This window comes from Sminthopsis crassicaudata, chromosome 2 (genome assembly GCF_048593235.1).
Source record: "Sminthopsis crassicaudata isolate SCR6 chromosome 2, ASM4859323v1, whole genome shotgun sequence".
Taxonomy (NCBI): domain Eukaryota; kingdom Metazoa; phylum Chordata; class Mammalia; order Dasyuromorphia; family Dasyuridae; genus Sminthopsis; species Sminthopsis crassicaudata.
In genome coordinates, this window is record NC_133618.1 from 80,183,580 (window position 1) to 80,208,616 (window position 25,037).

The following is a 25,037-nucleotide window of genomic DNA, read 5'->3' on the forward strand; positions in this document are numbered from 1 at the left end:
TTTCCTTCTTTAACTTAGTAGGCTTTCCCTGGAATTATTTCAATATTATTACACTCAGGGCATATTTGTTTTATCTGCTTTCTTGAGTTCAGCTGAAGAATGATAGATTTTTTACTAGTTCCTTATTTTAAGTCTCTGTGGATCTTTTATGTACAGGAATCTTTCTAGTAAACAACACATTGGATGTTATTTTCAAACATATTCTGCTCTTCTTTTTTCATGTATGAGAGCATCACATTCATATTCACAGCTTTGATCATTGATTGTGCATTTTTCTCTTTTGCATTCTCTTATAAAGATTTAGAGCTAGAAGTCACCTTAGATATCAACTAATCTACTCTATTCATTTTAAAGATAAAAGTCTGAGTGGCTGCCCATCAGTTGAAGAATGAGTGACTACGTTATTGTATATGAATGTTATGGAATATTATTGTTCTATAAAAAACAATCAATTAGCACGATGATTTCAGAGAGGCCTGAAGAGACTTATATGAAGTGATGCTAAGTGAAATGCAAGATTATACAATGATCAATTCTGATGGACAGCCCTTTTCAACAGCAAAGTGATTTAGGCCAGTTCCAATGGTCTTGTGGTGAAGAGAGCCATCTGTACCCAGAGAGAGGTCTGTAGGGATTGAGTGTGGATCACAACATAGTGTTTTCACTTTTTTTTATTGTTGTTTGCTAGTATTTTGTTTTCTTTCTCATTTTTTTCCCTTTTTGATATGACTTTTCTTATGCACCATGATAATTGTGGAAATATGTATAGAATAATTGCACATGTTTAGCATTTTGGATTACTTGCCATCTAGGGGAGGGGTGGGGGGAAAGGAAAGAAAAAAAATTTTGGAATACAAGATTTTGCAAACATGAATGTTAAAAACTATGCACATGTTTTGAAAACAAACAGCTTTAATTAAAAAAAGTACACTAACAGGAGGGAGTGAAAAAAAAGTTGAAAAAAAAATAAAGATAAAAGTCTGAGATCCAGAAATAGTAGCTGAGAGAAAGTGAGGAATCAAAAATGACGCTTTTGTGGCAGGTCTGGGAGGTTAGTGTGACTTAACAGTAATATGAAAATTAAGAAGATGTAAAGATTTTGAGAGAAAGAAAGTGAATTCCATTTTGGACATATAAGATAACTACAGAATATCTGGTTGGGAATGTTTAAAACATTTAAGGATGTGAGAAAGAGGTTAAAATGTCATAGATTTGAAAATCATTTGGAGACAATAAAGAAATCCACAGGATAATGAGATCACTAAGTATATTAGTAAAGGAAGAGAAGTAAAGAAGACTCAGAAAAAAAGCCTTGGAGGACCCTAATGGTTAGCAGATATAATATGAAGATCCAGCAAAGGATGGTGAGAAGAAATAGTGTCAGACAAGTAGGAGAATCAGGAAAAAGCAACATCCTTAAAATCTAGAGAGAAAAAAAGAGTGTGGAGGGGAAAAGGGCTATTGACAGTAAATTTAAGTAAATTTAAATTTAAGATTTAAGCTGCAGGGAGATTAAGCATAAGGATTTAGAAAAGTCTACCTGATTTAGCAATTAAGGACTTTTGAATCATAAAAAAAAAAAAAAAAAAAAAAAAAAACTTTGAAGAAAAGTATATGGTTGGATACCAGATAATATAGAGTCAAGAAAAGAATGAGAGGAAAGAATGTGGAGGCACCTATTGTAGATTATATTCTCAAGGAAGTTATACATGAAAGGGAAAAGAGATAAAGAATGATAATTAGGGAGGATAAATAGATCAAAAGAGATTTTAGGAGTATGAGGAGATATGGACATTAGGGAATAACCTGTAAATAGAGAGTTACAGCTTTAGTGAAAGAGTGGGCATGATAGAAAGAACAATCTACTAGAGAAAAAAAAAGAAAGGAATGGGATACTTTTGTTTACAGAGAGAGTTTTGCCTTAGCAAGATTATCTCTTCAAGGGGAATAGGGATGAATGAAGAGATAATGGGGGATGGTATCTGAGTGATATGTAATAAGGAGGGAAGAGTAGAAAGTTCTCAGAGAATGGCCCCAAATATTTTTAGAGCAATATGAGTCTAGTTTCTTACCTGAGAAGGTGGGGAGAGTAAGAGCAATGGATAGTTTGGACTGGGATCATAGGACCACTGGGGTAAATAGGACACTAAATCAATTAGGGATTTATAAAAGGATTGACTCATTGAAGGAAAACTCAGTTGAGATTATGTAACTAATTCTATTGGACTCAATCAGCATGGATTTTTGTTTTCTCCAATTAATTTAAGCAGCATATAAATAAAAATGAAGGCAATGAATGGTAGGGGTAATGCAAGACTGGGGCTTTGAAGGGCAAGATCAGTGATAGGATAAAGGGATTGGGACTTAAGAAATGAAGACAATATAGAGTTGAACTGACACACAAAAGTATCAAGATAAAAGGTAGATGTGATGGCTTAAGAAGAAATTGAAGAGTAGAGAGATAATAATGATGTAGAATGTAAATATGTTTAATGGCATCTATGTATAGGTCACTATGCTAGGCAATAATTCAGTTTGACTCTAGATCAAATCATATTCCCCATGAATATATTTGGCTTCCTCTGGGCCATTTTCCTTAACTTCCACTTGCCTTGATAGCCTGGGGCACTAGAGAGTGGCTGACTTTTCAGGATTCTAAGAGTAACTCTGAGACTTGGGATGATTTTCCAGTACTGTTTTTCAGTAGTCTTCATCTATGATGTTTTTCCTTTACTACCAGTCAGTCAAACTTTTAGAAATGGGATTTATTAAGGTTGCTTATTAAATAGTTATTACAAAGGCCTTTCCCAGAAATCTGGGTTTGCTTTCCCATAGGTATATACAAAATCTAGGGGAATATGGGCTCTGGTTTAAAGACATGTATGTAACATATCTCTTAGTTGGATGGAAATTCTTTTCTGTAGTTTGTGTAATTTTTTAAATTTAAGATTGAATAACAAGATGAATATAAGTAGTAAATATACTGTACTAATTTTTTTTTCTATAAAAAACATTACTAACTTATGGTGGTGGGAGAAAGCTTGACTTTTGATGACTTAATTCTCCTGGTGCTAAGTGCAAGTTCAAAACATTATTTTTATGCTTTTAAAAAGAAAAATTAGAAGATTAAAAAAATAAAATCCAAACTGGGAGAGCTTAGCTCATTCCCAATATGTGTGCCAGCATATACAATTTTAGATAGATGAAAAAGTTTTCTTGAGAAATGATGACTGGTAGACTTTTGCTTTTAACTCTCATTACACATTTTCATTAACTGCAGATTTCATTTTACACAGATGCTTTCCTCAGAAATAGTGACTCCACTGGGGGAAGCAAAATGTGAAACTAGGATGTGAAAACACAGACAGCCCTAGCAGATGTGAATTTGTAAGGAAGGTTTTGTCTGAAATTGCATCTCCTGCCAGAGATGTGGTATGATTTAGTTAACTTTCTTCCAAGGAACCAGTGAAATTTCTCAACTACCATATATCCAACTGGAATGCTCCCCAGAAATCATTGGAACAATGCTGAGGAGAGAGACTGAATTTTACAAACTCTATCTGTTTCAAACTGAGATAAGTCTCTAATATACTTCCCTCAAGGTTGAAGATCTCTTTGATAAGTAGAAAGGGCTACAACAAGACCAGAAGATGGTGATGATTTTACTTAATCCACCCAAGGAGATTGATGAGATCTAATGGATTTTAGAACTCCCTGAGGGATATCATCCTGCTGCTGGGTGGGCTTGAGTATCACATTCCAGTAAATTTAATTAGAACTCTGTCAACAAATGCTTTCACTTATCTATAGTAAGATGATAATGTTCTTAATGAAAATTCTTAGGAACTAACTGTAAGGATTTTTGAATCATAAAAAAAAAATTACTCTGTTAAATAATATTTTAATGTTCTAATTCTTTGAAAGGATTGGAACTATCTAAAGTGGAAACTTTATCTGATACTTAAGGACTTATTACAAGAAGGCTAAATGACCTACTTAGGCTCCCATGGGGATAGGATTTGAACCCAGCACTTTTTCTGCTATACCATATTGTATTTCTTATAATATCTTATGATAATTATTTAGTAACAGAACTTTTCATTAACCACTCCATTCATCTGCCTTCCCAGATTAGAATATGGTATTACTGTAGTTTATTAGCGAGTTTTACTAGGTCAGAGTATTGCTTAACTTTGCCTTGCCCCCAGACCTCTACGTTTAGATTTCCTTACTAAAACAGTAACACTTTTTAAAGTGCAAAATTGTGATTTTTTTGGTTACTCAAATCATATTCATATATGCCTCTATATTCTGTTTGCTTATATCTTTTCCTTCAATTTATTTTCTTTTCTAAATGCTATAGTTGATAATTATAGCAATATCTCAGATAATAATGGCATGAAAGTTTTGATCATTTTTCAATTATGTTTGACTCTGTGACCCTATTTGGGGTTTTCTTGGTAAAGATATTGGAATAGTTTGCCATTTATTTCTTTAACTCATTTTACAGATGACAGCTTTATCCTCACTACCTAGCTGCCCCATATAAAGGTACTCCATTAATTTATTCCTCATCTGTTTAGGAAAGTTTCTAATGTTTCCCTCTTATAAGTAATGTTAGATCCTGGTTTTAGATAGGTGTTTATTAAGGGAAGATCCATCTACTTCTACTAGCTTTTTTAAATTAAAAAGTGTTATATAAGAAAAATTGTACACGTTTAACATATTTTGGATTACTTGCAGTCTAGGGGAGGGAGTGTGGGGGAAGGGAGGAAGAAAAAAATTTGGAACAAGGTTTTGCAAGGGTGAAAATTGAAAATTATCTATGCATATGTTTTGAAAGTAAAAAGCTTAATAAAAAATGAAAAAAGTGTTATATATTGAGAAAGCTTTTTTGCATCTATTGATATAGTCATGTGATTTTAATGTTTCTTATTAACATAATTTATTACATTTACAATTTCATAAAGTTAAGCCATCTTTATATTTCTGGAATAACTTGATTATAGTGAATACTTTCTGAATATGTTTCTATTGCACCTTTACCAGTAATTTAGTTATTGGTCATATTATTTATAGGTCAATACTGATTAGTGATATTGGCATATAACTTTCTGTTTTAGTTTTTCTTGGTTTGACTGCAAAAACTATTTGTGTCATAAACAAGATATCTTCTTTATATGTGTTTTTTTTTGTATGTATGAAGCATTCATGTAGCATAAAGTTTAATTGTTCTTTCAATATTTGACAGAATTAAACTGAAAATCAATTAAGATTATTTTTCTGTAGGATATTCAGTCTTTTCTTCTGAAACTGACTTGGTTATATTCTCTCATTCTAGTTCTGTTATTTTGAGTATTGAAAATTTCTGAATATTCATTCATTTCATTTAAGTTTTATGGCTTGTGAGCCTTTATTGGTTTTTGATAAGGTTTTCTATTTCTTTTCTATTTATTATAAATTTCCTCTCTTCATTTGGTTTCTGTGCCTCTTTTTAAAAAAACCAAGTTAGTTAATGGTGTCTCTATATTATTCATCTTTTACTTTATTTTATTTATAACTTCTACAGTTATTTTTCAATTTTATTTCTTATTTATAGAATTTCTATTTTATATATTTTCAGTAATGATTAATTCATTCATTTAAATTTTTTAAATGATATATACTCATTTCTTTGCTTTTTTCTTTCTTTTCCTTTTTTTGTTTTATGAATTAAATTTATTGACTTTTTTATCTATATCATAATTTTTCAATATTTTCCATTATTCTCTTTAACCCAGATAAGTCATACTTTAAAATAAAGATTTAAAAAAGAAAGAGGGAAAACATTTAGTGAAACTCATTAATATATGAAGTTTGACAGTACGTGCAATATTCTCAATCCACAGTTCTCTCCACCCTCAAGTTGGAAACCTTCCTCAGACATTTACTAGCTATTTGATCATGGGCAAATCATGGAATCCCTTTAGTCTCAATTTCTACATATATAAAGTAAGAATTAATAATTGTAGCATCTGATTCACAGGATTGTTGTAAGGATCAAGTAGGATGATTGATATATATATATATAATATTTTCCAAATCCTTAAATAGTCAATCAATCAATGAGCATTTATTATATGTCAAGAACTATTTAAGTCCTAGGGATATAAAGAAAGACAAAAATACACAAAATAATTCCTGCCCTCAAGGATGTTACATTCTAATAGAGAAAAACATGTATATAAATAGGAACATACAATGTAAATACTGAGTAGTTGGAGGAGAACTTAGATAGGAAGATTCACATAGATGGAGGAACCTTAGAAAGGCTATAGGTGGTACCTGAGTTGAGTCTTGAAGGAAGTCAGGAGATGTTGAGAGCCAAAGATACAGAGATAAGAGCATTGGAGGCCTGGAAGATACTAGTGAAAGGGCATAGAAATAGAAGGTAGATTTTTGTGTATGATGAAGAGTTAGATTGGTATCACTGGATCATGTTTGTGCAGGGGAATAAAGTGTGAAAATTAAAAGCAGAAAAGAACTAGGCTGTAAAGAGACTTAATTGCCAAGTAGACAATTGTATATGTGATTGTGGAAGTAATGGGAGCCATTGAAGTTTATTAATGTATACATGTGTGTATGTGTATATGTGTGTATGTATGTGTGTGTCTCAAAAGGTTAAACCTATTATATAGTATAATCACTTTGGCCAGTGAGTGGAGAACAAAATGGAATAGAGAGATATTTGAGGTATAGAGACCAATGAGAAAGCTATTGCAATAGCCTAGGAAAGAGATGATGAGAACTTGAACTCTGTGAGTACAAAGAAAAGGATGTATAGAAAAAATATAGCAAATAAAGAAATGATATGATTTGGTATCTGACTGGAAATATGTTAAGAATGATACTGAAATTGAAAATCTGGGTGACTGAGAGAATGGTGGTACTTTTGACAGTAAATAGGAAAGTTTGGAAGATAAGAGAGGTGGGGGGGGACATGATGAGTTTCAGTTGTCTATGGGACATACAGTTTGAAATGACTAATAATCAGTTGGAGATGGGGTATTGGATTCAGAAGAGAGACTCTAGCTGGATATATAAATCAAGAAATCACCTACAGAAAATTCAAGCCATTCTCGAATTCATAAATGGGCAAAGGATATGAACAGACAATTTTCAGATGAAGAAATTAAAACCATTTCTAATCATATGAAAAGATGCTCTAAATCACGATTGATCAGAGAAATGCAAATTAAGGCAACTCTGAGACACCACTACACACTTCTCAGATTGGCTAAAATGACACAAAAAAAATAATGACGAATGTTGAAGGGGATGTGGGAAAACTGGGACACTGATACATTATTGGTGGACTTGTGAACTGATCCAACCATTCTGGGGAGCAGTCCCAAAGGACTGTAAAATGTACATTTCCTTTCTTTGGTTCAGCAGTATTTCTACTGGACTTATATCCCAAAGATATCTTAAAGGTGGGAAAAGGGCCCACATGTGTAAAAATGTTTGTGGCAGCCCTTTTTGTAGAGGCAAGAAACTGGAAACTGAGTGGATGCCCATCATATGAAGAATGCCTGAATAAGTTGTGGTATATGAATGTTATAGAATATTATTGTTCTATAAGAAACAAGGATGATTTCAGAAAGGCCTGGAAAGATTTATATGAACTGATGCTAAGTGAAGTGAGCAGAACCAGGAAATAAATCATTGTACACAGCAACAAGATTATTCAAAGGTCAATTCTGATGGACATGGCTCTTTTCAACAATGAGATGACTCAGACCAGTTCCAATGATTTTGTGATGAAGAGAGCCATCTACATCCAGAAGAGGACTGTGGGAACTGAGTGTGGATCACAACATAGCATTTTCATTCTTTTTGTTGTTGTTTGTTTGCATTTCATTTTTTCTCATTTTTTTTCCTTTTTGGTCTAATTTTTCTTGTGTAGCAAGATAATTGTATAAACATGTATGCGTATTTTGGATTTAACATATATTTACTATATTTAACATATAATGGATTGCTTGCTGTCTGGGGGAGGGGGAGGGAGGAGGAGAAAATCGCAACACAAGGTTTTGCGAGGGTCAATATTGAAAAATTGTCCATGCATATGTTTTGAAAATAAAAAAAAAACTTTAATTAAAAAAAAAAAAAGAAATCACCTACAAAGAAATGATAATTGAATCCTTAGAAGATGATAAACAATTGATATATAAAGATAAAAGGGAAGAGGACCCAGGATAGATCCTTGAAGGACCTTTACATTTAGGGGAATGAGGAATCAGCAAAGGTGAGTGAAAAGATAAAGTTGTACAAATAGGATAACAATTAAGAGAAAATAATCACAAAACCCGGAGGAGATGGAGGGACCAGGAAGAGAAGATTATTAATAGTATAAAATGCTTCAGAGAGGCAAGAAATGAGAATTAAGAAAAGGCACTTACTTATGGCAATTAAGATATCATTAGTAACTCTGGAAAGAATGAAGAGGTCAGAAGCTAGACTGCAGAGGGTTTAGAAAAAATGAGAAGAGAGAAAGTAGAAGTATCATATAATCAGTTATTAATCTTATTATTAAGTTTGAATCACTTGCTTTTATTGCTCTAATTTTTTAGAAAAACAAAAATAATTAGTGAAGCACATTCTGCAAATATGCTGACATTTTATAAGATTCAATGACAAAAAAGGCAACAGAGATGATTTATTTCAACATACCTATTGTTATCAAATGAAGATTTTTTTTATTAATTTTATAATTATAAATTTTTTTGACAGTACCTATGCATAGGTAATTTTTTTTTTTTTACATTATCCTTTGTACTCCCTTCTGTTCTGAAATTTCCCCCTCCTTCCCTCCACCCCCTCCCTTAAATGGCAGGCATTCCCATACATATTAAATATATTATAGTATATCCTAGGTACAATATATATGTACAGAACCGAATTTTGTTGTTGTTGTTGTTGTTGCAAAGGAAGAATTGTATTCGGAAAGTAAAAATAATCTGGGAAGAAAAACAAAAAAAAATGCTCACAGTTTACACTCATTTCCCAGTGTTCCTTTTCTGGTTGTAGCTGATTCTGTCTATCACTGATCAATTGGAATTGGATTAGCTCTTCTCTATGTTGAAGATATCCACTTCCATCCAACAGTATCATTGTTGAAGTGTATAATGATCTCCTAGTTCTGTTCATTTCACTCAGCGTCAGTTGATGTAAGTCTCTCCAAGCCTCTCTGTATTTCTCCTGTTGGTCATTTCTTACAGAACAATAATATTCCATAACATTCATATACCATAATTTACCCAACCATTCTCCAATTGATGGACATCCATTCATTTTCCAGTTTCTAGCCACTACAAAAAGGGCTGCCACAAACATTTTGGCACATACAGGTCCCTTTCCCTTCTTTAGTATTTCCTTGGGTCAAATGAAGATTAAAACAAAACTACATATGTTCAACTAAGGTATGTGCCAATAACATGAAATATATCCTACAGATAATCTCAACAAATGAGAGATGCTCTGTTGCTGGAACATTTCTTCAGACTTTTTTTTTTTTAATTTCCAATCATTTTATGTTATTTGTCTTTTATTTCTTTTAAAAAATTTAATAGCATTTCCCCCCAATTACATTCATTTTTTGGGGAAAAGACTTTGAGTTCCAAATTTTTATAACTCTCCAATCTAATATAGATTATACATGTTATGTTATTTTTTAAACTTTAATTTAGCTTTTTAAGAATATATATATTATTTATGTTTACCTTTCTTTTAAAATTTTGACTTCCAAATTCTTTTCCCCCTCCCTTCCACTCCTCCCCCATCAAAAAGGTGATACACATATGAAATCATATGAAATGCATTTCCATATTAATCATATAACAAAACAGAAGATAAATAAAAAATATGAGAAAATTATATTTCAATTTACAATCAAAGTTCATCCAGTTTTCTCTATGGAGTTAAATAGCATTTTGTCATCTTGAGTCCTTTGGAATTGTCTTGAATAGTTAAGACTTTCAAAGTTGGTCCTCATTACAACATTGCTATTACTGGAAACCATGATCCATTTCTTCTCACTTAATGTAAGTCTTGACATGTTTTTCTGAAATCCCTTCCCTTATAGTTTCTTACAGCACAACAGTACTCCACCACAATTGATAAGCATTGCCTGGATTTCCTATTCTTTGCCACTGCAATAAGAATTGATATAAATATTTTTATACAGATAGGTCCTTCCAAGGTTGTGTGATCCAGAAAGACATGTGGTCCTTGCTTTTCTAATCAGCACCCTAGAGCCCCTGCTTTCCTATAGTTTCAAATGCTAGTACTTCTCTCTGCCTTGGAACTCTAAGACATCTGCTTTCTCATAACCAACTACAAGTGTTCTCTTCTCCAGGACACTATGACTGGTGACTGAGTTGGTAATAGAATTGCCACTCAGTACCAGCTGTCTGACCTCCTTATCTAATTCTCTAGGCTGAGACCTCCCAAAGATCCTCCTGTTGATGTTATGGCCAAAGCCTCTGCATGAATTCCAAGTTGGCCTTTGCTCTGGGATTACTGACCTTTCCTGCTGACCTCTTAAATTGTTTTAGGATGGAAAAATGTTTTCCTTTTGTTGCCTCTGCAGTTCCAAAATTTGATTTGAGATGTTATTTTAAAGTTGATTGGTGGGGAATAGTGGGAAGATTAAAGCTTGGTGTTACCTCTAATTCTCTATTTTAGTTCTGCCCTTATAAATTCTGATAATTACATTGTGTTTTTTTCTTCATAAATTACGGTTTGTAAAAGATATATTTTATATTTGTGCCTTTCTACATTTATGTGTCAGTTTTTAATACTTAATATGTAATCAGTTTTTTTTTAAAGATCCTATTCAGTGCTGAAAACTAGGATTATTTATACTTTAAGATTATTATTCAATAATTAACAATGATCCATCATATCCAATTTTCCTGATATTATGTTTGGAGGTTTTACTTTCATCTTGTTTATCTTCTTAGGGGATTTGTGTAAGTCTGAAAGAGAAACATCGAAGTCATTCAGAACAATGTCTTATAATCTAGCTTTTCCTGTAATTCATTTAGCTTTTCCTTTAGATGTTCAGATGGTAATTTGTGTGATTTAATAATGATATTGCTTCTTTGGAAGCATCTAGGTAGCTCAGTAGATGAAGTGCTGGATCTGGAATCAGGAAGACCTGAATTCAAATAAAGAAATTGCTTCTTTATTCATAGCATCTTTAAGCAAAATGTAGTTTCCTATCTTTCTTGAGATTAAGCAAAAACTCCTCTTTAAAGAACTTCACATCCTTGCCCCAGTCTGCTTTTCTTTCCTTGTTAAATTGTCTCTTCCCCTTCATGTACCCTGTAGACCAAACTAGCCTTTTAAAAAAAATTTTCAGTAGCATTTTATTTTTCTAAATATAGTAAAGATAGTTTTTAACATTAATTTTTGAAAGACTTTGTGTTCCAAATTTTTCTCCCTCCTTTCCGCCCCAAGACAGCAAGTAATATGGAATAGGTTAATATGTGCAATTCTTTTATGCATATTCCTGTATTTGTTATGTTGTGTAAGAAAAAACAGATCAAAAAAGGAAAAAAAAACCAACATGAGAAAAAAAGAAACAAACAAACAAAAAAGATAAAAATACTATGTTTCAGTCCACATCCATCCTCATAGTTCTCTTTCTGGAGACAAGTGACATTTTCCATCACAAATATATTGTAATTACTTTAAATCACTGCATTATTGAAAAGAGCCAAATCTATCCCAGTTAATCATCATATAATCTTGTTGTTACCATATACAATATTCTCTTGGTTCTCTTCACTTCACTCAGCATGAGCTCATGTAAGTCTTGTCAGATTTTTCTGAAATCAACCTGCTTATCATTTCTTATAGAACAATAATATTTCATAACATTCATATACCATAACTAATTCAGCCACTCTTCCACTGGTAGATATACATTCAGTTTCCAGTTCCTTCACTACAAAAAAGAGCTGCTACAAACATTTTTGCACGTGTGGGTTCTTTTCCCTTTTTTCATAATCTCTTTGGGAAACAGACCCAGTAGAGATGCTGCTGAATCAACAGTTATACACGGCTTTATAGCCCTTTGGGCATACATACTAGTGCCTTCTTGCTGTTTCTCAAAAATACTACTCCTCTCATCTCTATACCTTTACAAAGGCTGTTTTCTAGGTCTGGATTTATTCTTTCCTTTAATATTTCTTATTATCCCTAATTTCCTTCAAAATTCAGTTAAAGCATTGTTTTCTTCAAGAAGCTTTTCCTGCTTAGATTATATTTTTTTCCTCTTTACTCAATATATTTTTGTATGTATGTGTTATTTCCCCCATAGCATATCATTACTTGAAAGAAGGAATTTTTTTTTCTTTGGTTTTTGTTTTCATAATGTCTAACAGTCTCTGGCACATAGTATGCATAAGTTCTTGTTGATTGATTGACTCAAAATGCAGTGGTAAATCTCCTGGTGGATGTGAACAGGCTGCAATACACTAAAAAGGAAGAATTGTGAAGCAGAAATGGTACAAAGGATGTCAATAGAAAAACATGTAACTACAGAAAGATGGACTGATTTTATTTTGAGAAAGAGAAATAACAGACAATCCATGTGATCCAGTGCTATCAACACAATATGAAGAGAAATAGCAGAGGTCTTTTTCCACATTGTGTGGAAAACTCATGCTAGATTTATGTGAAGACATGGAAAAGAATCACAGGAATGGAATGGGTATGATCTGCACTATGTAGTTTCATCAAAGTATCAGTTAATCAAATCATATTATAGTACTTCTTTATTCCCCAATTCTAAATAAGATCTAATTATATTTCTTAGAATAATTTGGTCTGCCTTTGACTCTATCCTTTTTACCTATTCTCCTATCCAAATCATCCTATCACTTTTTGTCCCATTCCAGTACCTTTCTTACTTAATTGCCCTTATTCACATTTATTTTAAGTCTACCTCATGTAGCTTAGAAAAGAGTATTTCATGATACTCCCCATATCCATCATCATCATCTCAATGCTTGAGTATAAATTTTGATTAGTGTGAATGAATTGCCTGAAATGGTCACATTATTAAAAATTTATATTACATATTTCTATCAGGCTATAATCAATTACAATATTTTATATAATTATAGCTTTAAATAATATAAATTTGAATACAGGGGATTTATTATTTTAACTAAACAGAACCTAGTAATAAACTACTGTAGACCTCCCCCAAGTAAAAGAAGTAGTAAGTTTTTTCTTCTTTCACTTTTTTTTAAAGGATACACATATATTTAAATGTGTATATATAATTTAAAAATGTTTTTAAAAAGGATACATACATATTAAAAGGATACACATACATATGTATATGTGTATGTGCACATACTCAAGTCCACAGTTTATATAACTTTGTAACTTTACTGATTCCTATAAGTGGTAGGATCTGAAGGGAATGTATCTCTTCTCCATTTTTCAGGAAGTGAGGATTTCACCATCACTTATCCTGTTAAAGTTGTTCAAATTTGTTTTCCCTTATTAAAGTTTATCATCTATTCTACTTGCTTTTTAAAGATTCTGTCCAACTTTTCTCAAAAGGAATACCTAGAATTCATTGACTATCAAAACTCCTTTGTCTACTCTATAAAATTACTTTCAACTTTGCAGGAATCTATTCCTGATTATAAACTACCTTTCTATGCCTTTTGGTATATGATCATATTTTAATCTTTTCCCCCCTTTTCTTCTAGTTGTTACATGATTCTTATTGTAATCTCTAGTTTATTTAAATATTTTTTTCTTTTACTTGGGAGTTCTGGAAATGGTAATCACATTTCTGGGCATGCTATACCTAGTGTTTCTTTGCAGTGAATTATAAATATTCATATCTGCAATTTCTATTCTGGGCAATTTTCTTTTAGGATTTCTGGAAATATCATTTTCAATTTTTTTATTTGTCATAATCCTATAGAAGCCCGATGATTCTTAGATCAGGGTTCTGTGCTCTATTTCTCAGGTTGGTTGTTTTTAATAAGAGACACTTCAAGTCGTCTCCAGTTGTTTTTGTAGGAAGGCAGTATTGTACCATGTAATAAATTAGAGAGAGCCCAAAAATTGGGGTTTGGATCCTACTTTGGCCAATTATCACTTAGGTGACTTTTGGCTAAGTCACTAGATCTTGTTAAGTCTCAGTTTTCTCTTCTATAAAATGGACTAGATAACTTCTGAGGTCTCTTTGGGATTACATCTATGAGGTTATAATCTTATCACTTTGCCCTAATCATTCTTTTTATGTCACTAAATTTTTGAGTTTTATTTCCCCATTTTTTCAGTTTTCCTCTAATTTTCCAAGCTTTTTTAAATTGCTTTTTCTCTCTGTGTATTTCACTTCCTATTTCCTTCAATCCTTTTAATAGGTCCTTTAATCATTCTTGAGGGTCTAGTGATCATTCTATTCTCTTTTCTGTATTTCTAGAGGTATTCTTTGCAGAACAAGTTTTCTTTAGAAGTTTTGTCTTGGGATTTTCTTATCTTATACTAATTTTTCTTTGGATTTAATTTTCTTTTCTTACTCTTTGTTAAGTTTCTCATTTTCTCCATTATTCTCAAATGAAATATTTATAAAGCACAATGTGTCTGGCACAAAGTAGGTGCTTAATAAATGGTTCCTCCCTTCCATTCTGAACCTTCCCTCTGGAAGCTTAACCCATAAATTCTTTATTTCCTTTACAATTTTCATTCTTCTGGGTTATCAAAATACTTTTTCTAAAGAGTGGAAGATTTTAATGAATTTGATGTGAAGCCACTAGGGGTGAATGGGGGGAATTACCTGCTTTTTCCACTTTTACTTTCCAACTTATTTTTCTCTATTCTATAGAGCTTGTGGCTTGCTACATAGAGTTCATAGTATGAGCTCTGAATCCATAGCCATTTCTAGCTCTGTTATTCTCTTACACATATCACTTCCAATGCCATGTAATTTAAACCCATCTATTGACTGATTGGTCTATCAGGATGCATCATCCTAAGGATGTAAACAGAAAGAAACAGTGCCTGGCACATAGAAATTACTTAATTTACTTATTGGTTGATCTTTAATACCTAGAGAAAACCAACAACAGTATTTTTGTTGTCATTCGGTCATTTTTCAGTCACGTCCAATTTTTCGTGACCTCATTTGGGGTTTTCCTGGCAAAGATACTACATTTATTTGTCATTCTCCTTCCCAGATCATTTTATAGATGAGGAAACGGAGGCAAAAAGAGTTAAGTGACTTGTTCTGGGTCACACAACTAGTAAGTATTTGAGGCAAGATATGAACTCAGGAACATGTCTTTCTCACTCTGGGGCTACCACTCTATTCATAGCAACCTAGCTCCTCTAACAACAGTACAATACTAAGTATAATCCTGGAGAACTTGGTCTGGGTTATTCTAGAGCAGTGGCGTTAAACTTAGATTGTATATTGACATAGAAAACTTCAAATTAATATTGTTTTTGTTTATTGTATTTTTATTTAATTGTTTAATCATTTCCCAATTATACTTCAGTCTGGTTCCAGGCAGGAGGCTTGATCTCTTCAGTGGTCAAGCCATTAATTAATAAATCAGATTCAGCCTAGATATCCTTGATAACTTTCACTCTATCACAAAAAAGTTTTTTTTTTTTTTTCTTTTTTCAGGGAATGGGAAAGATGGATGTAAATGTAAATGTTTTGCTTTTACAATTCTAATACTTCATGTACTTTGGCTTAAGGCTCTATAGAAAGACAGTATGGTATAATGATTAGTACACTGGCCTTGAAGTCAAGAAGATCTTATTAAAGTTCTGCCTCTGACATTAGCTGAATTATGTCATTTTAATTTTCTCAGACTCAGTTTCCTCATCTGTAAAATGGGAAAAATAATAACCCTTATTTCTTAAAAAAGATTGAGAAGATCCAATGACCTAATGAACATGAAGTATATTACCCACAATTTAAAAAAAAAAATGAATATGAATGATTTCTAAATGACTTTTCAACTCAACTGATACAATGGCTCTTTTAAAGGATTAATTTTGTTTATGAATATATATATTCTATTTTAGCCCCTTTTTAGATATTTTGTGATTTGGATCATGCCAAATGTCTTTTTTTTTTTTTTTTTTTTTTTCTGAGACAATTTGGGTTGCGTAACTTGCCCAGGGTTACACAGCTCAGAAGTATTGAATGTCTGAGGCCACATTTGAATTTAGGTCCCTCCTGACTTTAGGGCTGGTGCTCTATTCACTTCACCATCTAGTTGACCCATGAATGATTTTTAGGAAGTGAATGAGCAGTGACCTACTCCATTATATTTGCCCTCAGACCTTTGGTTAAAAATTGTGTGAAAACATATAGGAAGGAAATGTGGCAAATCAAGCCAAGGCTCCCTGACTTTTAGGATATAGCTTGGGACTATGACTTTTTTTCCCCTCAGCCTTTTCCTGGGAAAGCATAAACTGTTTATTAGGCAGCCCTGGGACATGCAGTATTTCCTTTCAGGTGACCAAAGAGATCCAAGCATTTGGATTTTTTTTTTTTTTTTTTTAATTCAAAAGACATGTTGGCTAAGCCAAGAAATGTTTCAACTTGTCTTTTCCCAGAATTTCCTTTCAATTTAAGTGATTGCATGCCTATTTGACTCATAAAATTTCTTATGTTATTATACTTGAATCACTAAACATTAATTTAGCCTCTATTATGTGTGAAACATTTTTAATCGATCATAGAATCTAAAGAGGTCTCAACTTTTGACTCTGGGAAACATAAATCTAATAAAAAAGCTTAATACATTTCACTATCATGGGAACTCCAAAGTAAAATTTGAATGCAAGTTAAATTACAAAGCCTGTTTGTTATTTCTAATTTAGTGTTATAACAGCAGTACTGTTTGAATATATACTTGTAGTTTCTAGAACTTTTAAAAGTATTTAATATGTTTGCATGATAATTAATTTTAAACTACAGATGAAATTCCCAGAGGGAGAGACAATATTGAAACATTTGAAATTATAATAACAAAGAAAAGAGAGATGAAGGAGTCTTCTCAGTCTAGGCTTCCACAATCTGCTTTCCTAAGATAATTAAAAGTAATAGCTCTTTGATTGGTATACTAAGTGAATAGATAAAAAGACTCAGTCCTGATAATATGGACAGGTCAAATTTACAAGCTTAATTTGAGGATGAAATTGAAGCTTTTTGTTTATCTAAATACCACCCTTGAATACTACAAGAAAGTTTATTTTGTCCCTTGACTGTGTTATATTTTTATTCTCAGAACTCTAGAAGAAATTCCATCCAGGAAAGATTCTAACATCTTTCCTATCAGGCCTGGGATGACAAATGTGTTGCTATGGCCAAAACCTTGTTTTGCATGGGTTCAGAGAAGCCTTTGAAATTCCCCTAAATTGATCTATCTATATAGTGATTTAAAATTCTTTTAACAAGAGAAAAATACCAATTCAAGACATAATTAGAGACAAGATTTAAATGAAAATATTGGGGGGAGAGGATAAGGTACAGAACTGATATAGTAATACTAAAGTATAAAGGATTGATATCAGACCCTTATTGATAACAAGTTCTGATGAGGACTGGTACAAGGAACTCTAGAAGTGGAGGAATATTTATTTTTGTCTGTTCTTTGTTCTTCAAGAAGACCAATGATATCAGTAGGATGATGTCTTAAATTGCAAGTGAATTGAATTTAAGTGAGGCAAAGTTATGCAAAGTCATCAATCTCAATCTCTGTTCCACTGGCACCAGAGTCCAATGGTAAAACATAGGTCAAGAGGACTGGCAATAGCCCAAGATGCATTGAGAGACCTTGGCTTTTTTTTTTTATTAAGCCAAGGCCTTTTCTGGATTTCAGTTTGACTGAAGCAACATCCATTCAGTAATTAAAGACTAGGTAAGAATTGAGGTAAAAGATGTACTATTTTGCCTTCACAAAACAATCAGTCAGGATAGGGGAACCTCAGAATTTCTGGCTACAGAAACAATTGCTATTTACACTCACTCTGAGCCATCAAAACCCAAGTAATGAAAAAGTTAGGCTTAGCCTGAGACCTATTTTTGGTCAACCAGAGAGAGCCAGAGTGATTTGGATTTGAAAGTATAGTCAAGCATTTCCATTTGAATCCCAATGGACTTTATCAAAACCTGGTTTTTCCAGAGTTATATTTCAAGAATCACAAGAGACAAAAGATTTACTCATTCCAGGTTAAAAACACAGACACACAATAATAAAAGAATAAATAAGTAGGGAAAAAAAAAATCCAAGTGCCCTTCTCCCCCCACCCCCAACTCTAAGACACTTTGTGAAGTATAAGCTATTGAAATTTATTTTCCTTTGGGCAGAGGGACTACTTGTAAGGGTGTAATTCCCTGTGTGGATAAAGGAAGGAGAAAAAGGAGGAACAGGAAAAAATAATAGCATTGCCCAACTGCAACTGGTCTGTTGGATCCCCCAGTGGGTGCAGAGGGGGTGGGACAGGAACCAAACAGATTTTTGTCCATCCTTCCTTCTTGAAAAGGACCAAAGACATCAGGAGGGTGTTATTTTGACTTGTAATTAAATCAGGTTTAAGTGAGGCAGAGCAGTGCAAAATCATTAGCAGCACTCTCTCCCCTAGAGTCTTGATGTCTCTGGAGAAGATTATAGAAAAGGGGAAAAGTATTGAAAGAAGATGAGGTCCATTTTCCTTAACTTCCCATGGTTATAATTTTAAGATTGGCTTCTACCAGGATTTGTTACAAATAAATCACAGATCAATTTCATAGTTGCATATTTTAAATGAATCTGAAACTATTCTCTCAAATGGTAAGTAGATAGCAAGTAGTACAAAGGACTAAAATACAAATACTGTTCTAAAATACAAAGGACTAAGGAATGAGGAAGGCCCTTCAATGCAGAAATGATAAATCTTAAAAAAAACAAAGAAACAAATTTCTATTGTAAGCAAGTTCTAGATTTCTATTAATGCCTCATTGATTGACTAATTTAGATCTGCATTCTACAGATTCAATAAGGCCCTGAGGTAGCACGTCTAGCAAGGAAGGTTACTGTAGAGAACATTGGACCTGGAGTCTGAAAACTCAGAGTTCAAATTTGGTTTTAGGCACTCACCAGCTATGTAACTCTTGGCAGGTAATTTTTTTTTTTTTTTTTTTTTTTTTTTTTTTTTTTTTTTTTTTTTTTTTTTTAAATTTTTTTTTATTATATATATATATATTTTATAATATTATCCCTTGTATTCATTTTTCCAAATTACCCCCCCTCCCTTATTCCCTCCCCCCGACGACAGGCAATACCATACATTTTACATGTGTTACAATATAGTCTAAGTAAAATACATGTGTGTGAATATCATTTTCTTGTTGCACAATAAACATTAGAATCCGAAGGTATATGCAACCTGGGCAGACAGATATTAGTGCTAACAATTTACATTCCCCTCCCAGTGTTTCTTCTCTGGGTGTATCTACCTCTGTCCATCATTGATCAACTGGAAGTGAGTTGGATCTTCTTTATGTTGAAGATTTCCACTTCCATCAGAATACATCCTCATACAGTATCGTTGTTGAAGTATACAGTGATCTTCTGGTTCTGCTCATTTCACTCAGCATCAGTTGATTTAAGTCTCTCCAACCCTCTCTGTATTCCTCCTGCTGGTCATTTCTTACTGAGCAATAATATTCCATAACTTTCATATACCACAATTTACCCAACCATTCTCCAACTGATGGACATCCATTCATCTTCCAGTTTCTAGCTACAACAAAAAGAGCTGCCACAAACATTTTGGCACATATATGTCTCTTTCCGCTCTTTAGTATTTCTTTGGGATATAATCCCAGTAGTAGCGCTGCTGGGTCAAAGGGTATGCACAGTTTGATAACTTTTTGGGCATAATTCCAGATTGCTCTCCAGAATGGCTGGATTCTTTCACAACTCCACCAGCAATGCATTAGTGTCCCAATTTCCCCACATCCCCTCCAACATTTGTCATTATTTGTTCCTGTCATCTTAGCCAATCTGACAGGTGTGTAGTGGTATCTCAGAGTGGTCTTAATTTGCATTTCTCTGATCAGTAGTGATTTGGAACACTCTTTCATGTGAGTGGATATAGTTTCAATTTCTTCCTCTGAGAATTGTCTGTTCATATCCTTTGACCATTTATCAATTGGAGAATGGTTTGGTTTCTTATAAATTATGGTCAGTTCTCTATATATTTTGGAAATGAGACCTTTGTCAGAACCTTTGTTTTTAAAAATATTTTCCCAATTTGTTACTTCCCTTCTAATCTTGTTTGCATTAGTATTATTTGTACAGAAACTTTTTAGTTTGATGTAATCAAAATCTTCTATTTTGTGATCAATAATGATCTCTAGTTCTCCTCTGGTCATAAATTCCTTCCTCCTCCACAAGTCTGAGAGGTAGATTATCCTCTGTTCCTCTAATCTATTTATTATCTCCCTCTTTATGCCTAAATCATGGACCCATTTTGATCTTATCTTGGTATATGGTGTTAAGTGTGGATCCATATCTAATTTCTGCCATACTAATTTCCAGTTTTCCCAACAGTTTTTTCCGAATAATGAATTTTTATCCCTAATGTTGGAATCTTTGGGTTTGTCAAAGATTAGATTGCTATAGATGTACCCTTTTTTGTCCTTTGTATCTAATCTGTTCCACTGATCTACCGGTCTATTTCGTAGCCAATACCAAATGGTTTTGGTGACTGCTGCTATATAATATAGCTTTAGATCAGGTACACTTAGACCACCTTCCTCTGAGTTTTTTTTCATTAGTTCCCTTGCAATTCTTGACCTTTTATTCTTCCATATGAATTTTGTTGTTATTTTTTCTAGGTCATTAAAATAGTTTCTTGGGAGTCTGATTGGTATAGCACTAAATAAATAGATTAGTTTGGGGAGTATTGTCATCTTTATTATATTCGCTCGGCCTATCCAAGAGCACTGAATGTCTTTCCAATTATTTAAATCTGATTTTATTTTTGTGGCAAGTGTTTTGTAATTTTTCTCATATAATTCCTGACTTTTCTTTGGTAGATGGATTCCCAAATATTTTATACTATCAACATTTGTTTGGAATGGAATTTCTCTTTGTATCTCTTGCTGTTGCATTTTGTTAGTGATATATAAAAATGCCGAGGATTTATGTGGATTTATTTTGTATCCTGCCACTTTGCTGAAATTTTGAATTATTTCTAGTAGCTTTTTAGCAGAGTCTTTGGGGTTCTCTAAGTATACCATCATGTCATCTGCAAAAAGTGATAGTTTAATTTCCTCATTTCCTACTCTAATTCCTTGAATCTCTTTCTCGGCTCTTATTGCCGAGGCTAGCGTTTCTAGTACTATATTGAATAGTAATGGTGATAGTGGGCAACCTTGTTTCACTCCTGATCTTACTGGGAAAGGTTGCAGTTTATTTCTATTGCATATTATGCTTACTGACGGTCTTAAATATATACTCCTGATTATTCTAAGGAATAATCCGTTTATTCCTATACTCTCAAGAGTTTTTAGTAGGAATGGATGTTGGATTTTGTCAAATGCTTTTTCTGCATCTATTGAGATGATCATATGGTTCTTATTAATTTGATTATTAATATGGTCAATTATATTAATAGTTTTCCTAATATTAAACCAGCCCTGCATTCCTGGAATAAATCCTACTTGATCATAGTGTATTATCTTGGAGATGATTTTCTGAAGTCTTTTTGCTAATATCTTATTTAAGATTTTAGCATCAATATTCATTAAGGAGATTGGTCTATAATTTTCTTTCTCAGTTTTCGATCTACCAGGTTTAGGTATCAGTACCATGTCTGTGTCATAAAAGGAATTTGGTAGGACTCCTTCATCCCCTATTTTTTCAAATAATTTATATAACATTGGGGCTAATTGTTCTTTAAATGTTTGGTAGAATTCACATGTGAATCCATCTGGCCCTGGGGATTTTTTCCTGGGGAGTTGATTAATAGCTTGTTCTATTTCTTTTTCTGAAATGGGACTATTTAAGCAATTTATCTCCTCCTCTGTTAATCTAGGGAGCCTATATTTTTGGAGGAAGTCATCCATTTCACTTAAGTTATCAAATTTATTGGCATAAAGTTGGGCAAAGTAACTCCTTATTATTTCTCTAATTTCCTCTTCATTGGTGGAAAGATCCCCCTTTTCATTTGTAAGACTATCAATTTGATTTTCCTCTTTCTTTTTTTTGATCAAATTTACCAAAGGTTTATCTATTTTATTGGCTTTTTCATAAAACCAACTCTTGGTTTTATTTATTAATTCAATAGTTTTTTTACTTTCAATTTTATTGATTTCTCCTTTTAATTTTTGTATTTCGAGTTTAATTTTTGGTTGGGGGTTTATAATTTGGTCTTTTTCTAGCCTTTTAAGTTGTAAGCCCAATTCGTTAATCTTCTCTTTCTCAATTTTCTTCAAATAAGCCTCTAAAGATATAAAATTTCCCCTTATTACCGCTTTAGCTGCATCCCAAAGATTTTGATATGATGTCTCATCATTATCATTATCTTGGGTGAAATTGTTAATTGTTTCTATAATTTGCTCTTTCACCCAGTCATTCTTTAAGATGAGATTATTCAGTTTCCAATTACTTTTTGGTCTATTTACCCCTAACTTTTTACTGAATGTAGCTTTTATTGCATTGTGATCTGAGAAGAAGGCATTTATTATTTCTGCCTTCCTACATTTAATTTTGAGATCTTTATGTCCTAGTATATGGTCAATTTTTGTATAGGATCCATGAACTGCTGAGAAGAAAGTATATTCCTTCCTATTGCCATTCAGTTTTCTCCAAAGGTCTATCATACCTAGTTTTTCTAATGTTCTATTTACTTTTTTAATTTCTTTCTTGTTTGTTTTGTGGTTTGATTTGTCTAAATCTGAGAGTGCAAGGTTGAGATCTCCCACTATTATAGTTTTACTGTCTATTTCTTCTTGCAGTTCTCTTAACTTTTCCTTTAGAAAGTTAGATGCTATACCACTTGGTGCATATATGTTTAGTATTGATATGGCTTCATTATTTATGCTACCTTTCAGCAGGATATAGTTTCCTTCCTTATCTTTTTTAACGAGATCTACTTCTGCTTTTGCTTGATCTGAGATAAGGATAGCTACCCCTGCTTTTTTGGCTTTACCTGAAGCATAATAGGCTCTGTTCCAACCTTTTACCTTTACTCTGTATGTATCTCCCTGCTTTAAGTGTGTTTCCTGTAGGCAACATATTGTAGGGTTCTGCTTTTTGATCCAATCTACTATCCGTCTCCGTTTGATGGGATCGTTCATCCCATTTACATTTACAGTTAAAATTACTAATTCTGTATTTCCTGCCATCGTATTATCCCCAGATTATACTTTTTTCCCTTGACCCCCCTGATCCCCCTCCCCGATATTTAATTTACAGACCCCCCTTGTGACGCGCAACCCTCCCTCTTTTTTTTTTTTTTTAGGATCCCTCCCCCCTCCCTCCAAGTCCCTTCACTTATTCCCCTTTTCCTTTTCCCTTTTCCTCTCCCCCCTTTTAATGAGGTGAGAGAAAATTCTCTGAAAAACAAATATGTTAATTATTTACTCTTTGAGCCTCTTCTGATGAGAGTAAGATTCACACAATAATTCTCCCCCTCACTAAGTTCCCTCAGATATGGTGTATTTTCTATGTCTCTTCCTGGGATGTAGTTTCCCTCTTTTTATCACTCCTTCCCCTTTTTCTGAACCGACCTCCTTCCCTTTACTACACCCCCCTTTTTTTCTTTTATATCAGTAAAATCAAATTATCCTTGAGTATTTTTTATATACCCACAACAGAGTTACAGTTCTCAAGGGTTCTGTGTACCTTTTTCTGTTTCTCTTCAGTCTTGTGGATGTAGATCAAGTTTTTTGTTTAAGTCTGGTTTTTTTCTTAGAAACATATAGAATTCCTCTGTTTCATTGAATGACCATCTTCTTCCGTGGAAAAAGATGCTAAACTTAGCTGGGTAGTTCATTCTTGGTTGCAGTCCTTGATCTTTTGCCTTACGGAATATCAGGTTCCAGGCCCTTCTATCTTTTAATGTGGAGGCAGCCAGATCTTGGGTGACCCTTATTGTGGCACCTTGGTATTTAAATTGTTTTTTTCTAGCTGCTTGCAGGATTTTCTCCTTTGTGTGGTAATTCTGCAGCTTAGCCACAATATTCCGTGGTGTTCTTTTTTTAGGGTCTATTTCAGAAGGAGTTCGATGAATTCTTTCCACATCTACTTTCCCTTCTGTTTCTATTATCTCTGGACAGTTCTCTTTGATAATTTCCTGTAAAATAGAATCTAGGCTCTTTTTTTGGTCATAGTTTTCTGGAAGTCCAATAATCCGCAGATTATCTCTCCTAGATCTATTTTCCAGGTCTATAGATTTTCCCAGTAAGTATTTGACGTTGTTCTCCAGCTTCTCATTTTTTTTGTTTTGTTTGACTGATTCTTGGGTTCTCTGTGAATCATTCATTTCTATTTGTTCCATCCTGACTTTTAAGGAGTTATTTTCTTCTTTCACAGTTTTTAGTTCTTTTTGTAAATGCCCAATTTCGTTTTTAAATGAATTATTTTGCTCTATTGAATTTTTTTCCATTTCCCTAATTTTTTTTTTATGAGAATTATTTTCTTTTTCCAATTCAGAAATTCTATTTTCTTGAGACTTTTTTATCTTTTCCAATTCAGAAATCCTACTTTCCTGTGTTTTTTTAACCTTTTCTAATTCACTAATTTTGTTTCCCTGCATCTCCTGTGAATTCTTTATTTTTTCCAACTCCAATTTCAGGACGTTGTTATTTTCTATCATAACTTCCCTTTCCTTGCCCCATTTTTCTTCAATCTCCCTCAATTTCTTAAGAGCTTCTTCTAGGAGAGAGTTATGTGATGGGGGGCAGGAATCGTTCCCCTTTAGGTTGTTATCTTCTGAATCTTTGCTGT